General features: G+C 36.5%; 1 protein-coding gene across 2 annotated transcripts in view; it reads right to left on the bottom strand.

The window, feature by feature from the left end:
* Positions 1-17,707, bottom strand: part of LOC126092096 (mannosyl-oligosaccharide glucosidase) — a 50,143-nt gene that overhangs the window by 29,641 nt on the left and 2,795 nt on the right. The window contains exon 1 of one of the 2 annotated variants that reach the window (XM_049907529.1): positions 10,109-10,129. The exons of the other annotated variant lie outside the window; for it this stretch is intronic. The gene's annotated coding sequence lies outside the window, so the exon portion shown is untranslated. Of the gene's footprint in view, positions 1-10,108; positions 10,130-17,707 lie in introns of those variants that run through there. 2 annotated transcript variants of the gene reach the window in all.

Below are 17,707 nucleotides of genomic sequence, written 5' to 3'. Positions count from 1 at the left end.
ATCTAGGAGTATGGGCACCAAGCAGTTTGAAGTGGAATGACCACATAAAGTTAATTGTGAGTAAAGCAGATGCCAGATGGAGATTCACTGGAATAATCCTCAAGAAATGTAGTACATCAACAAAAGAAGTAGCTTAAAAAGCACTTCTTTTGACCAATACTTTGATTGTGCAAGTCAATCTGGGATCTGTGACAGATAGGACTGATAGAGGAAATAGACTAGTTCCAGAGATGAGCAGCACATTTTATTACAGGTTCATTTAGCAAGTGCAAAAGCATCATGAAGATGCTCACCCAACTCCAGTGACAGATGCTGCAAGCATTCTGTATCACGTTATGGTCTAATGATAAAAGTTCTAGGAAGCTAAATTTCTAGAATAGTCAACCAATATCTTGCTTCCTCCTATATCTCACCAAAAGACCATAAAGATAAAATTACAGAATTTTGAGCCTACATGGAAGCTTACCATGAATCGTTACTCCTGTGAACCATACATGACTGGAACAGGAAGGAGGAAGTGACATGGTACACAAAGTATTCTCTGCCACAAACTGTAAGGTGGCTTGCTGAATAGATACATGCAGAATAAAAAGTACTTTCAAATACATAAATAAAATTAAAAAGAAAAAGATGTAAATAACAGCTAATCATTTACACACACAATTATTATATGTCAATCAACAACATATTCAGATGAATGTATTTTTATATTGTGTGTCAAGAATTATAACTGTTGCTGTTTTTGTACATATGCTATAAATCATTTGATACTGATATCCATAAAGCTTAGATACTGATTATCCACAGAAACAGAGTTTTGATCAGGAGGATGGCATAAAAATTTAAACAAAATGAAGGCAAAGACATGAAATATGCTTTTGAAACTGTTGTAACACAATAAGTCGTCCCAGGAGTTCTGGCTGTTCCTGATAATAAGAACCTTCTGAAATGAGATATATATATCTCTCTCTCTATGCAGTCTCTCTCTCTCTCTCTCTCTCTCTATGCAGTCTCTCTCTCTCTCTCTCTCTCTCACTATGCAGAAGCTAAAACAATACATTTAGAATAATTAGATGGAAAAGATGTCTATGTTTCAAAATTTCATCATTTCTGCAAGATGGTCATTGGAATTAGAAAGTTGTCAATGCAATAATTAAATTCTGTCTTGCCTCTGGTTTCTAAGATTATACATTGTGAAACAGAACAGAGATATTCTCTCAAATCGAGAGATGAACTGAAGATTATTATGGAGGAAACTTTTAATCAGTATTTAAGGGTGAACGGCACCAATGAAAACATTTGAAGGAATAAGACAAGCATGAAACAGAAATGTAAAAATTTAGAGAATGAGATCAATGATTTCCCATTAATGGAAGGGACAGAGAGATGAAAAGTAAACTTTATAAAGTCTACACTTCCAGCAGTGTGAGGCTACTGAGAGCAACTGACAACCCATCCAACTATGAACGCCAATACAACTAGCTCGACATTTTGTGTAACTGCCATCTGGGCAATACATAAGGCAGAATTCATGGTCAAAAGTGGTTACACAGCATGGATTAAATTGCAGGAAAACAAAATACACGTTGGTGCTGCATTGACTGAAGATACCCAAGGATGATAGTCTGAACCCTCACCAGCAGACTTTCCAACCTTCTCTACAGCAGACACTGAGCTGTCTGAACTATCTCTGCAATGCTACTACGTGTTTAGTTGCGCAAAAAGTATGAAGTGGCAATATATCTCACCAGAGCAGTGGTTATGTGTATATAAACATATGCTCCACAGAGGGTTCCATGAAAGATCTTTAATTTTCATTGATAGGCGTGTGAATCAAAAACATAGTGTGTGTGGTTTTGGTGGACTACTGATGGCTATTTGTTTATGCTGATGATGTGCTTAGTGAATGATACGAATGAGAGCATTATTTTCTTTAATCAAGCTGATACATTGATTATTTACATGTATTTACATTGACTAATGCATGGGATTGCTCTTTAATTTTGTGTGGTTTAGACAATACTTACTGATTTTATTAAACATAAAGAACAAAATTATTATGCTATAATGATTTATTTCTTACTTAATTATACAATGGCATTCCGAAAAATAATGCCTCAAAGTTTTTCATGTGAAAACTTCATTAGCATTCTACACTTTTATTCTTTATATCTACAAATTTATCAACACAGTTAACTTGGCAACAAACAAATTCTCACAAAGAGAGACCAATTTGTTGTTATCGTCACTGTAAAATGTTTGATTCTGTTGACAGAGCCACAACCCCACCTTTGAAAGTGTTCTTTAAGTTTTAGAAACATTTGGATGGAGCCAAGCTGGGACTGTATGGAAGGCGACTGAGGTCGGTGAACCCAAGGCGCCTGATTGTTGCAGATGTTGCAGTGCTTATGTGTGGTCTGGCACCATCGTGCTGACGAAGAGGGTACTGCTTGTGTGAACAAACTCTTCAAATTCATGCTTTCAGTTTTCTGAAGGTCTCTCATGCATCGTCATAGTTATGTTACACACTGTCATGTTACACACTACAATTCAAAGCCCTCTAGCTGCAAATAATACCTCAACCGATATCAAGAACAGAATAAAAAGTTTTGAGGCACCGTTTTTCAGCATGCTGTCATACATTTGAGATGGTAATTTAATTTAGCTTGAATCAGAGTTTAATTTTTTTTTATTTCGAGTTGGCTGCCTCCAAATACAGAGTAACAATTATTGAACTATATGAAAAGAAGCATACATTCGTTACAAATTACGGTATGTTCGCACTTTATTCAACATCTAAACCTCATTACAGATATTTGGATTTAGGTTATGACATTTTCGATATACCTGCCATCATTGGCGATGATGTGGCGCAGATGAATAGTGAAATTCTGCTGACCCGCTGAGTGTCAGAACATTGATGCTGTTGATGATCTCCAAAATGGCTGTTTTCAGCTCAGCGATGGATTTGGGATTATTGTTGTACATCTTGTCTTTAATATATGCCCACAAAAAACGGATCACGTGTTCAGACCCGGAGAATATGGCGGCCAATCGAGGCCCTTGCCAGTGGCCTCTAGGTACCCCAGAGCCAGAATACGGTCCTCAAAGTGCTCCTCCAGTACATTAAACACTCTCCTGCTTTGATGGGGTCACGCTCTGTCTTGCATGAACCACAACCTGTCGAGATCAGTGTGACTGTGGATAATGGGCACGAAATCATCTTCGAAAACCTTCAAGCACCGTGCCACCATGGAATATCGCACTGATCATTTAGTGACTGGACACTGTACATCACACGGTCACCTGTTGAGGGTGAAGAGACTTCTTGATCATGAAATGCTGATTCTCAGTCCCCCAAATGCCCCAATTTTGCTTACTGACAAACCCATCCAAATGAAAGTGGGTTTCATTGCTAAACCAAACCATGCGCATGTGCATACTAATTCCCATCATGCCCTGAATCTAATGTGCAGTTTGAACATTCTGACGCAGACCATTCAGAAGTTATGACAATTTTATTTCATATAGCTCAATAATTGTCATCCTGTATTTGGCCTACTTATTTTCCTTTATTCAAGTCTTTCTGTTTTGATTTAGAAATGCAGTAAAATTTTATTTTGTTTAATGTTTTTGTTAGTGAAGTATTGCACTATCATAAAGTGCTGCCATTTTACTTTCATTTTCACTTTAAACAAATAATTTTTTTTTCAAACTTGCCCACTTGCATTAATTCATTAGCAATGTTTTTGATAGTTCAAGCAGAAGTATATGGAGGTCAGTAATAAAACACAGATTTGTGTGCCATTTTCTTTTGCTGTTAGAGATGATGGTTTTCATGAATCATTGTAAATTTTATTATTCTTGTGTGCAGTCAATTTTTTAATTAGCCCTTTTTTCATAGATTATTCTATGATGTTATAGTATTTGGACATATAATGTATGTAATATACAACTGCACACCAAGTTTCTGTTCTTCAGTCCTATTTTTCGAGAAGTGTGTATATGTGGCTTCTGCAGACACCAACCAGCCACCCATTGCTCCAGCATATTACATAAATTTATTGGCCTAAGGGTTTCATTATCCTGGTTAGGAGTAATTTCATCTGTCACTGAAAAAGGGAGGGGCTGTGTAACATATCAGTTCCCGGCCACATCCATCAGTTCTTCTGTTCGCTTTCTGGAAGATAGAGCTGGTCTCCGGATCTGGAAAACAGTGACTTATGTAGACTGGTGATGGTAGGCCAGTGCTTCCATAATCCTTTTAAATGGGTTGTGATCAGCACCGATTAGGCTGGCTTAAAGCTTGTGATTTCCCATGATGGCAGTTGTTTTCCAGTAGCTAATGCAAAGATTTCTCTAAATCCTGGCAGAAAGCCGCACCTTGCAAAAAATTCTATCAGTGGGAGCAGGAAACAGCTAATGGGGATGCTTGAATTCTGTTGTTAAGGCTGATTGACAGAATGGGGCTAAATGTTAAATAATTTCATGAATCAGAATTGGAACTTGAAAAATTGGCAGCCCTTGTAGAAAGGAGTAGGGTGCCCTCTGAGGAAGTGGTCATTTTCTCATAGTGTATATCTGAAATTGATGGAAGGTGAACCTTCAGGCAACCAAGTTATTTCTTGTAGTACAGAAAATTTAGATAATCCGAAAGTGCATTCCTGAGAATAGGTATTGATTTCTTCAGCAGAAATTTCTAGTTTTGTAGGCAAGTGTTGCCATTTAGCAAGTATGCACACAGTTCACGAAGAGCTCATATGAGGTTGTGGAGTTAAATAGATAGCTGGAATATTGGTGTTTTTGTGAATGATATTGTATCTCTTCTTGTTACCTCTATTCTACAGGCACGTGAAGTGAAGTTTGTCAGAAATAGGACAGAAATAACAAATCTAAGATGGTATGGGAACTTTCCTAGTAAGATACATGAAATGGAGATGCAAAGCAAATGACCAAGAGGAAGACCAAGGGATCAGTGATTGAAAAGTGTGGAGTAGTGCGTTGAAAAAAGAGGTGAGGACTGGACCAGAGTGAACAAAGAAATATGGTGGGAAAACAGGACTAGGTGGCAAAAAGACCCAGCCTGGAGCTGGAAATTTTTCATGATGATGATGATAAATGAGATGCATGTGGCATGACTTAATTTAAGCCAATACATTACACTTATTTCTATGGAAATGTAAAAGTGTTGATGGTTTTGTGTGACTTCTACACAACTGACTTTCAACTATTCCTGGTTTGATACTGTGATGACTATAAGCACAAGCTGGCTGAAGCACACTGAAGGTGGTGTACATACTCCAGGACCATGGTTGGATCTCAGAATTTTCTTGAGAGTATAGTTAGATAGTTATTCTTATGGGACTACCAATAAACATTTCTGAGTAACCGTGCAAAACAATACATAGCATAATGCCTCTCGAATGCCACACATCGCTAAGAGTGTATACATTCTTGCTACAACCACAAGCAGGACTTAATTGACATCACAGAATTCTGTGGACAAACAAATGGGACATTTGAAAATTGCATCTGCTCTTTTGGTCGCAAGACTGTACATCACTCTAAATCAAGGGTGTGTCAACTGCACCTTGGAAACAAATTCTGGGCTTACATCGACATACGTGCTCTGCAAGTCACCATATGGTATATAGTGGAAGGTACCTTGTACCACTTTCAGTCATTTCCTTTCCTGTCCCACTTGCAAATGGAGCAAGAGAAAAATGACTGCCTCTGTACAAGCCCTAATTTCTCTTATCATTCATGATCCGTATGTGAAATGTATGTTGGTTGCAGTGGAATCATTCTGCAGTTAGCTATAAATGCCCATTCTCTAATTTTTCTCAGTAGTGTTCAGAAAAAAGAATGTCACCTTTTCTCCAGGGATTCCCATTAGATTTCATGAAACATCTCTGTCACACTTGTGTGTTGATCGAACTTATTGGTAACAAATTTAGCAGCACACCTTTGAACTGATGAATTTAACCTTAGCTGGACAGGATCCCAAACACTCAAGCAGTACCCAAGTATGGGCTGCACTATTGGTATATATGCATTTCCATCTATGTATTAGCTACACTTTCATAGAAGACTCCCAATAAATGGAAGATGACCTTCCCTCCAACCAAGGTTAGGTTAGGTTAGTGTTGTTTTTAACGTCCCGTTGACAACGAGGTCATTAGAGACGGAGCGCAAGCTCGGGTTAGGGAAGGATGGGGAAGGAAATCGGCCGTGCCCTTTCAAAGGAACCATCCCGGCATTTGCCTGAAACGATTTAGGGAAATCACGGAAAACCTAAATCAGGATGGCTGGAGACGGGATTGAACCGTCGTCCTCCCGAATGCGAGTCCAGTGTGCTAACCACTGCGCCACCTCGCTCGGTCCCTCCAACCAACATTACATGCTTGTTCCATTTCATATTGCTATGCAATGTTACACCTAGATATTTAATTAATTTGATTGTGTCAAGCAGCACACTACTGGTACTGTATTTGAATATTGCAGGATTATTTTTCCTACTCATCTGCATTAGCTTACATTTTTCTACATTTAGATCAAGCTGCCATTCATCACACAAAACAGAAATTCTGTCTAACAAGGGAATATTCCCAGGTGTAAATAATCAATTTTCATAAAACTTGGTGGGCAAGTAGAGGGGTCAAAATAACGCAATATAGTCATTTTTGCCCAAGTTCAATTTTAAGAGATAAAATATACCCCGAAACTAATTTGGCATATTAAACAGAGAGAATATCTTCAAAACCATGGTATGTAAAAAAATATGTTTTATATAAAAATTGAAATGTAGTTAATGTTATTTAAAACTGTATAATGAACTTTTGTAATAATTTGAAAATTTGGAAAATACCCCACCACCATTAATTAATTTTGAAAAATGAATACTTTTGGTACAAGATAAATTACACATATCAAATTCATATTTCTTTAGGCCACCATTTCACATATGTGTATTTTCTTAGTTGAAAATAATAAGTAACTCATTATATCTACATCTACATTATACTCTGCTAGCCACCTAATGGTGTGTGGTGGAGGGTACTTTCAGTACCGCTATCTGGTCCCTCCAGCTCTGTTCCACTCACGAATAATGCATGGGAAGAACGATTGTCAATAAGCCTCTGTACTGGCTCTAATTTCTTGAATTTTCTTCTCATGGTCAATATGTGTGATGTATGTGGGGGGAAGTAATATGTTGACCGACTCCTCCTGAAAAGTGCTGTCCCGAAATTTCATAGTAAATCTCTCCATGATGCACAACATCTATCTCGTAATATCTGCCAGTGGAGTTTGTTTAGCATCTCCGTAATGCTCTCTTGACAGTTAAACGATCCCTTGATGAAATGCACTCCTCTTCACTGGATATTCTCTGGCTCGTCTATCAGTCCTACCTGATAGGGATCACAGATAGATGAACAACACTCAAGAATTGGGCGAACAAGCGTCTTATAAGCAACTTCTTTCATGGATGAGTTACATTTCCTTAAGATTCTTTTGATGAATTTTAGTCTGGTGGCTGCTTTTCCCACTATCTGTTTTATGTGGTCATTCCACTTAAGATCACTCTGGATAGTTATTCTTACATATTTTATGGCAGATGTTGTCTCCAGCTGCTTGTCATCAATAGTGTAGCTGTACAATAGTGGATTTCTTTTCCTATGTATGCACAATATGTTACATTTATTTACATTCAGGGTCAATTGCCAGAGTCTGCACCATTCATCAATTCTCTGCAGGTTGTTCTGCAAAATTCTTACTATTTTATGAAACAAAATCATTACAATAATGATTATCCACAAAGAAAAGCTTAAAACATAACTTATTTTCTTACACCATGCACATAAAATTAACAAAATTTCTTCACATAATGCACATGGCGGACAGCACAATATAAAACAAAATTCAGCACGATTCACAAATTGTGGCTGGCAACCCTTTAGATATCCTGATCTGTATAAGGCATTTTTTGTTCATTGAAAAACCTTGGCAACGAGAACTGATTATGTACTAGTGACTTCAGTTTGATTGCAGTGTTTCCCAGTTGGAGACTGACTACATAATCATTTGGCGGAACCAGGTTTGAAAATTTTCTCATTAAATTCTTCCAACATTGAATGCCATGTACGTCCAATGGCTATACCTGTCCTGTCGAGCCTTTTGGGATCACCAGATGAACAAGTTCCTTGTCCTCATGTATGATGCTCAAACTGGTTCTTCCACAATGACCACCACAAGAATCTAACAATAAAACAATTTTTTCTCCTGCACGGAAAAAAAAAAAAAAAAATTCAAATACCTTTTGATGACGGCAGACATTTTTTTACCAGATTTTGAAGCTGTCACAAGAACATTTGGGGCTTCAAAAAAGAGATTTTCGAATTCTTGTTCATCTGGTGATCCCAAAAGGGTCAATGGGACATATACAGCTTTCAACGTTGGAGAACTTTTTGAGAAAATTTTCTGATCTAGCTTTGCTGAATGATTAACATTTTATCCTCCACTCGAGAAACAATATAATTAAGCTGCAGTCACTAGAACATAACACATCAGTTCTGTTCACTAAGGTTTTGCAATGCACCAAAATATGCCTGGCACAAATCAGGCCTAAATATGGCTGGCACAAATCAGGGTATTTAGAGGCTCAGCCAACACAATTGGAAATCTTGGTGAATTTTGTTTTACAGTGTGTTGTTCATCATGTGAATTGCATTACAAAATTTTGTTCATTTTATTTGTGTGGTGTAAAATATTTTGTTCATTTTATTTGTGTGGTGTAAAATACATTATGTTTTATGCCTTCCTTTATAGATAATCATTATTGCAATGATTTTGTGTCGTAATAATGAGTCAAAATAATTAAATTAATAATGAATGTTTACAAATTTGAATTAGTTATATTGAAAAAACTCTGACAGCACAATGTGTACAGCTTATTTTGCAGAAATGGTATTTCAAAAAACAACTTTATTACACATGAATGGAAATGGCGTGGAGCTTTTTTAATTTACGTTGCATCAAAAGTTTTCATTTCTGAAAATTAATTAATGGTGATGGGGTATTCTGCCAAATTTTGAATAATTACAATATTGATTATACAGTTTTCAAGAATGTTAATTACACTTCAGCCTTTATATAATACATATTTTTATGTATCATGGTTTTGAGGATATTCCCTCTAAACCGAATATGCCAAATTAGCTTTGTGGGTATGTTTTACCCTTTAAAAGTGAAACTAGGCAAAATGAAAAAATCTGTATTGCATTTCTTTGAACCATCTGCATACCACCAAGTTTCATCAATATCATTTATTTACACCGGGAATGTCCTCTTGTAAGTCATCCTGTATCCTACTACAGTGACTCAATAATGATACTTTCCCGTACCCTTCAGTATCACCTGCAAAGCCATAGATTGCTGGTCTTCCCTGGGGCACTCCTGATGATAGCCTTGTCTTTGATGGACACTTGCCATCATGGAAGATATACTGGGTTTTACTACTAAACAAGTTCTTGAGCCACTTGCAAACTGGGAACCTATACCATATGCTCAGACCCTCATTAACAGTCTGCAGTGTGCCACCATGTCACATGCTTTCTGGAACATGGTACCAAAGGAAGCCATGCTTAGTCAAGTTGGTTTGTTGGTTGACTCAGGGGAGGGAACCAAACAGCGACGTCAGCGGTCAAAGCAATTAGGGAAAGGTGTGGAAGGAAGTTGTCCGTGCCCTTTCAAAGAAACCATATCGACATTAGCCTGAAGCGATTTAGGGAAATCACGGAAAACCTAAATCAGGATGATTGGATGCGGGTTTGAACTGTCGTCCTCCCAAATGCGAGTCTTGTGTGCTAACCACTGCAGTCAAGCTGGCACAGGCAATGATGTCAATGTGGTGCTTCCTTAAAAGACAAGAAAACAGTAATGGAAAAATACGTGTCAGAGTATGGTATTTGGATCCACAACAATATTATGTGATGCATCTTCACACAAATCTCAATGATGTTGTTGCTCACAAACAAAAAATGAACATTTGTTCATTTGGTGAATGAATGGTACGGTGTGACAGTGACTGGAAGAAACACATTTCACTTACACATGATAACCTAACAGAAGTCAGCACCACCTGACAAGTGATCATTCATCAAACTCAGCAGAGGTTGGTCTTGAAACTTCCAGTTGCCAGCCCAATCCCCTCCTAGAGGAAATGTCTACAATCTACAAGTACATAGCTTTGCTGACTTATACACAGTGTATCCATAGTCTTCCCTGCATGGCATTTATGGCGTTTTAGAAAGCAGCAGATATTCCTTGTCTGCTTATCTAGATCTGTGCCTGAGGCAATTTATAATGTTTATTTCCATCAAACTTAGTGAGCTTATCATTAAACTGGAAGCCTAGAAATTCTGCTGCAGATTTAAAACTGCTCAAGCAGTTTACAGACTAACACAATTAAAATCGAGTCTCCTCTGGAGATGATAAAAAGCTGGTGGTTGTTGTCCATCATCCAACTGCCTTTCTGTCAGTCATAATCACATGGCTGGAAAAAAAGAGTAAAAATTGCACAGTTGTTAAAAGAACAATGTACACTGTACTAAGTTCTTTACCACAGCAATATGCTATGATCATAATAACAAAAAAAGTGACATCTCAAATAGAATTTAATGGAAAACAATTCTCTTGCACTAAACATCACCAATAATGAATTGACACAATCAACAGAGAACAAAGAATCATATAAGAATGGAGAGGTGTTTATGATATCCTCAGCCACAGAGCTTTTGGAGAACATCATGCTTCCAAATAACGTTTTATGCTTTTCCAAGATTTAAAAACGGAAATTCGCTACTGGATGTTATTTGCCCAGGAAACCATTTGCAACAAGATCAAAAAAATAAAAAAAAATGAAAGTGAATAAGAAGCTGTCAGATTCTAAGATGCTGGTAGATTCCACAATGCAGACTCTTCACCAATTCTCATACTTAGGCGGAAGTGGATGAATTATTTATCACATGTGTAAGTTCCATAAAAGCTTACTTTTGCTGTGTTTAGTTGTGCACTGACACTTAGCCCTATCTACATTAACCATTTATATGACAGGATCTTGTATTAATAGAGTAAAGAATATCAAGATCCAGAATCTTGTTGGAAAACATTCTCTAAATTTACACATGGAGCTGTGGCCCCAGTTGAATGGCTGTTTTGGGATACGAATATAAGGGTATATATGTAGAATCAAAACAGACACACATCATATATTGAATGGGCACAACTATATCACCACAAAATGAAAGACTCTTCAGATCCATGATACCAGAATGGACTTCTGGTACAGAAGTGGTATCTGCCTGGGTTACTCAGCCAATAGGAATATGAATGTACAGTTATTTGCCTTCACAAGGTCATCTCACTTTTACTTGTTTGTGTAAATCAATGCTCTGTGTTTCATAATTTGTTAGGTCTTTGTTGTGAAATTACAATCAACAAGTATTGTTCCAGGTTCCATTCTATGTACAACATTATTTTCCAGAAGTTTCAATACTATTCATAGAGCTTTTTATCCCAACCACACAGTAACAGTAATCCCTTTTTACTAAACTGAGGAAGATAATCCATTTGCACTTACTATATTGCACTACATATCAATTCAGTCTCAAACCTGTTGAGTTTACTAAACAAAAGGATCACATGTCTACATCAACAAACATACTCTGCAAGCCACCATACAGTGCAGTATGGAGGGTACCCTGTACCATTACTAGTCATTTCCTTTTCTGCTCCACTTACAAATACAGCAAAGGAGAAATGACTATCTATATGCCTCCATATGAGCCTTAATTTCTCATGTCTTTATCTTCATCATTGTTACATGAAACGCATGTTGGCGGCAGTAGAATCATTGTGCAGTCTGCTTCGAATCCTGGTTCTCTAAATTTTCTCAATAGTGTTACTTGAGAAGAATGTCGCCTTCCCTCCAGTGATTTTTATTTGAGTTCCCAAAGCATATCTGTAATACTTGCATGCTGTTCGAACTCAACAGTAACAAATCTAGCAGCCCACCTCCAAACTGCTTCAATATCTACCTTTAATCCGAACTCGTGCGGACCCCAAACACTTGAGCAGCACTCAAGAATAGGTTGCATCAATGTCCTATGTGTTGTCTCCTTTATAGATAAACCACACTTTCCAAAAATTCTTGCAATACACTGAAGTCGACCATTTGCCTTCCCTACCACAATCCTCACATACTCATTGCATTTCACATCATTTTGCAACATTGTGCCCAGATATTTAAACAATGTGACTATGTCAAGTAGGACACTACTAATGCTGTAACCAAACATTAAAGGTTTGTTTTTTCTCCTCATCCGCTTTAACTTACATTTTTCTGCATTTAGAGCTAGGTGTATTTCATTACACCAACTAGAAATTTTGTCTAAGCCATCTCATATCCTGCTACAATCACTCAACTTTTGACATCATCTTGTACAATGCAATATCATCAGCAAACAACTGCAGATTGCTGTTCACCCTGTGTACCAGATCATTTATGTATACAGAAAACAATAGTGCTCCTATCACACTTTCCTGTGGCAGTGCAATATCAAATTATTCTAGCACTCGGAGACATCAAATTTACATTATGATTCTGCCCACAAAAGAAACTGTAGATACAGGCATGATAAAAATCCTGTCCTGGCTGCATATGCTTAGCAGAGCTGATAATGTCTTATTTGTCAGTAAAACTCAGGTTCAAGCCTGAGGTAACAATTACCACAGCTGTTCACAGTCTACCAAGCCATCTCTTTCACCGTCTTGGATTTGGATGAAACTTGACTTATTTGTTATCTTTATTGATTCATACCAAATTCTAGCATTTCATCTACCTCTGTTTTCATTTTATGGCATTACAAAATTTGCAAGTTTAGAAACTGTTAATACTATAATGGCCCAAAGAGACACTAGCTAACATTTTTTAAAATCAATTATAATTTTTTCATACAATACATGTGAAATTTGGTGCTTATGTACTTGAAAATATGATAGTACATAAAATTACCTAACACCTTTCTGTAAACTCACCGAGACAGGAAAAATGTATTTCACAGTTTTGTGTTTTATTTTGTGAATCGCATGGTTCAGAACTGCATATAGGGAAAGCAATAATCCTCAAAACCTATATTATTATTATTATTATTATTATTTTACAAAAAATCTTCAAAGTTAAGGCCATCCTGTGGTAGTATAAAATTTGTGGGTTTCATCTATGTGCATACCACTAAGAAATGTGTGGATGAAGGTACTTCACATTGTACTATGCACAGTATTAAGGTTTCTACCAATTCCACTCACACGTGGAGCACACAATGAGTGATTGCTTACATGCTTCTGTGTATGTTGTATTTAGTGTCATCTTGTTGTCATGATCCCTATGGGAGAGCTGCAGTGTATTTTTGTTCTTTTATGGGATTTTTCTTGTTGTATTGGAAATTTTAGGTCTTTTAACATATTCGGCTGTCTCACAAAATATGTTTCTCAAATATTTGTAAAAATAACCTTTTAGAATTTGTTTCTCTTTTCAGAGTTGTCATTTATAGTAACTACAATTTAAAAAAAAAAAGCGAAGGACAAGTAGTAAAACACATGGTTCATGACAGATAAATTGGCAACAGACAATTTCGCAGTCCTAAGCTCATGACAAAAACTGAAATTTTAAGTCATTAAATTTATAAAACAAAAATGTTCCACTGATAGTAATTTAAAAAAATACATTCAGACATTCATAAAACTACTGATTTATTCTTTTTTTTAGCTATGTATCTAAAGTTAAAATAATTTCCTGCAGCAACATTTTTTTCTGAATAAAGCACATACACTATTCTGTCATAGGCAAATTCCTCGACATAAAGTTTTAGAAGTTCAACAATAGCCAGATGGAGAGAGTTGGACACCACACAACTATCATCTCATTGGACTAATCGAATGACTGTGATGGTTGCATACAGAGAAAATATCATATTTTTTGTAAGACCCGACATAATTAAAGACATGCATGCTCTGTAACAGTTCACTGTAAATTTGTCTTGCTCAAGACAAATGTATTGCAATTACCATCACATTCTATTACATTCAGATCAGTAATATTAACTAAATGTACTACTGATTGCATACTTTACATGTTAAATAATTAGTTGGCACCAGGGGAAGTCAATTTACATCTTAAATTACATTTCGAGGATGGGGTCAGCATCACAGCTCATTTTGCTTGGTGCCAACTTTCCTAAGCAATCTACTAGTTTGAAGTTATGGAAACTTCTGGGTTTTGAAAGTGTTTGAAGTTCGACAAAGTATTCCACAAGATGCAGATTAAGTTTGATTTACAGACTCTTTGGAAATGAAATAAAATTTAGCTTTGGTGTCAACATTAAAAAACTGAAAGAAATCTGATGAAAATGTACTGCTTGCACAGCCTTCACTAAAACTTTAGATTATATTTCTTGGATGAAATCTGTCACAGTGTGTGGAATTCTGATGAGCATACAGACATCATGTTTTATGTCATCAGGCATGACACAAAGACACTTCACTTATCTCTCACCTTCAGTATTTTTCAGATTAACTACAATGTGATGTATAGTGCAAGAGTAAAACAAGAACAAGTTTTTTGAATTTGGTTCATAGGTTCTGCAATGTTCGCAGAATGTGTGCCTATTTGCATTCTTTTGATTGAAACCCGCTGATAAATTTTATATTTTTATCTAAATTTTTCTTCTTCTTTTGAACAGGATTCACAACAGTGGCATAACATACATGCATATTTCAGGTTTTCGTACATTAGCATTTTTCTGTCTATTGTTTTATTCAAATGGTAATATGTTAATTGGTAAAATCATGTTTGGCTGAATCATGTACACACATAATGAGTGGGTACCATTAGTGTGTACTACAATGCTCAATTTGGGGCACCAAAGGGGGAGGGGGGAGGGGGGGGGGCGAGTACAATGGTTGGCACACTGGACACGCTTAACGCATTCGGGAGGACAATGGTTCAAATCCACATCTGGCCATCCTCATTTAGGTTTTCCGTGATTTCCCTACATCTCTTAAGGTAAATGGCAGGATGGATCCTTTGACACAGCATGGCTGGTTTCCTTCTCCAACCTTCCCTAATCCGAGCTCATGTCCAACTCTAATGACCTTGTTGTCAATGGGATGTTAAAACACTGATCTCCTCCCACAATTTGGGTGCAGTAAACAGAAGTTAGAAAACTGACTTTGGTTTCAGAATATTCTCTTTTAAAATTTGAATACATTTTGTACAAACTGCTTAAAATCAAAAGTTTTCTTTCACAGTGTTTTCTCCCTGTGTATACTCCATCTTTTATACCTGGTGAAACTTGCAGATTTTATTTATTACTAAATCAGTTATTTCAGTTTCTCAGCTTATTTCCTCTTTTCAAGTTAGGTATTGCTAAGAAGCCCTTTTTATTAAATATACTCTGTGCCTGATGCACTGAAACCTTTTAATTATTTTGTTTCTCTGCTGAGACAGATTCAGTGATGCAGAGATAGTCAACAACCGATTTTGGTACGTCTATGTAACTTGGTGCTAATAGTTTCTTGTATCTGTTATAAAAAGAATATGTTTCTCTCTCTGAAAAGAAGTAACTTTTTCATCTGTGTTCCGCTCAACATATTTAAACAAACATTGCACAGTATGGCAATTATGGGTAGCATGCGTGTGTGCCGCCCCCCCCCCCCCCCGCCCCCAACTCTGTGTGTGTGTGTGTGTGAAGTTACAATATGTTAAATTATAAGCCCTACTTTAGAAGGACTTATTTTAGCATTGTATTTTTTTCCTTCCTTTTGTATTCCTTTTCCTTCTGTAATACTAAATTCCCCCTATTTCTTGAAGTGGCCTCTACAGGTCTGCACTCTGGTCTTGGGATATTTACAGAAAAGAAGTCAAATAAAATGAAGATAGGAGATTAAGATAGTACACTCAAGATATAGCTATTATTATGAGACTAATACCTCGATTTTCTACCATAACCAAACATTCATCAGATGGTGTTTGCTAAGTAGGAATACTCTAGGAAATACATTTATATGCTGTAATGTTTACCCTATAGTACAAGTTAAATATGACTACAGATGGCTTTCACAGACATCAATAACATTCTGAAATGTGCTCAATAATTTCTTTTTATTTCTATCTGTGACTGAACTGTTTAAAATTAAAAACTACACCTTTTTATTTTATATGTGGGACATTACATGCCGGAAAATAGTCAAAATCAAATATCCTAGTACACCCAGATAAAAACAACCAGTGCTGGAGACAGATGCATCATATACCTCCAGAACAACAAGGAAAGCGGGAGGGCAGAAAACATGGCTGTATCCATGCGAACTGCACATATTTGGGATAATTTCCTGGGACCATATAACTTATAGTTTGTTGAGTTTTAAATAGTGAAATCTTATTAAGAAGGTTAAGATTGAAAAACAGAAATATTCTCAGAAAATGTTTTATTAATTTTTGAACAGCAACAGATTTTAAGGAAACTGAAAAAAAGACCTAAATATTTCAATATAGCAGGAAATATACCATACAGGTACAAAAACACTACTAATTTTCTTTTCCCACTTGATAGCCAATGGTTTAAAAATTATTTTAGGAACAAGATTTTGGGATTATCACCTTTCTAGCAACAGTTGATGATACGTGGTCCTGGCTGATTGTTTAAACCTGCCTGTATTACAGAAGAATGTTTCCTACTGTAAGACCCTTTCTCTGTTAGAAAACTTCTAGAGAGGAGTAACAGTCAACACAAGGCATAATCTTGATTGGCGAAAGCAATGTTAGCAGGACTTTGACTTTCTCATTTCATCCACAGGGTGGTCATTACCTCACATAATATCTGTAATTATGATGCTCTCTTCAGATACACGGTATACAGACTGTGAAGGTAGAATACTCACAGGCTGCAGATACATAGATCCAATTTTAATATAAAATATAACACAAAAATGAAAGTACACTTTTTTTCCTGTCTCACTGGGTTTACATGCAAATATTAGACAATTTTCTTCACAAACTGTAATTTTAGAGTATATAAAAACTGAATTTCACATAGGTTGGACAATGAATGAAAAAATTGTAATTTATTTCCAAAATGTTGGCAAGTTTCATTTTATGCCATCACACTAGTTACAGTTTCAGTTCCAAACTTTAAACTGACATAAAATAGAAAGGCACGTGATAAATTTGGTATACTTACTTATCTCTTTAGGGAGAACTACAACAATAAAAGCCAAGTATCATCCAACTCAGACACAGTGGGTGAGAAAATGATTCCTCCCCCCCCCCCCCCCCTTCTTCTTCTTCTTCTTCTTGAATTGAGAAGACTTACTTACAAATATGTCGACAATTTTTACAAAACTAATACAACCTAACAACGCACTGTGAGGGGAAGCCAATATTTCATCAAACTTCAGTAGTAAACTACTCGCACCCACTTCAGTAGTAATATGCAAATTACACAAAGCGAAATAACGTTAACCTTCCACTTATGTGTGAATTAATTCTCCATCTTTACTTCTCTCAGTAAAAGTTACATACTGGGGCCCCTCCCCCTTGTATTTTTCCTACTTATGTGTGATATATATCTATAATATGCAGCAAAATACT

The sequence above is a fragment of the Schistocerca cancellata genome, chromosome 1 (genome assembly GCF_023864275.1).
Source record: "Schistocerca cancellata isolate TAMUIC-IGC-003103 chromosome 1, iqSchCanc2.1, whole genome shotgun sequence".
NCBI classification, from domain to species: Eukaryota; Metazoa; Arthropoda; class Insecta; order Orthoptera; family Acrididae; genus Schistocerca; species Schistocerca cancellata.
This window is presented reverse-complemented; position numbering and strand designations above follow the sequence as displayed.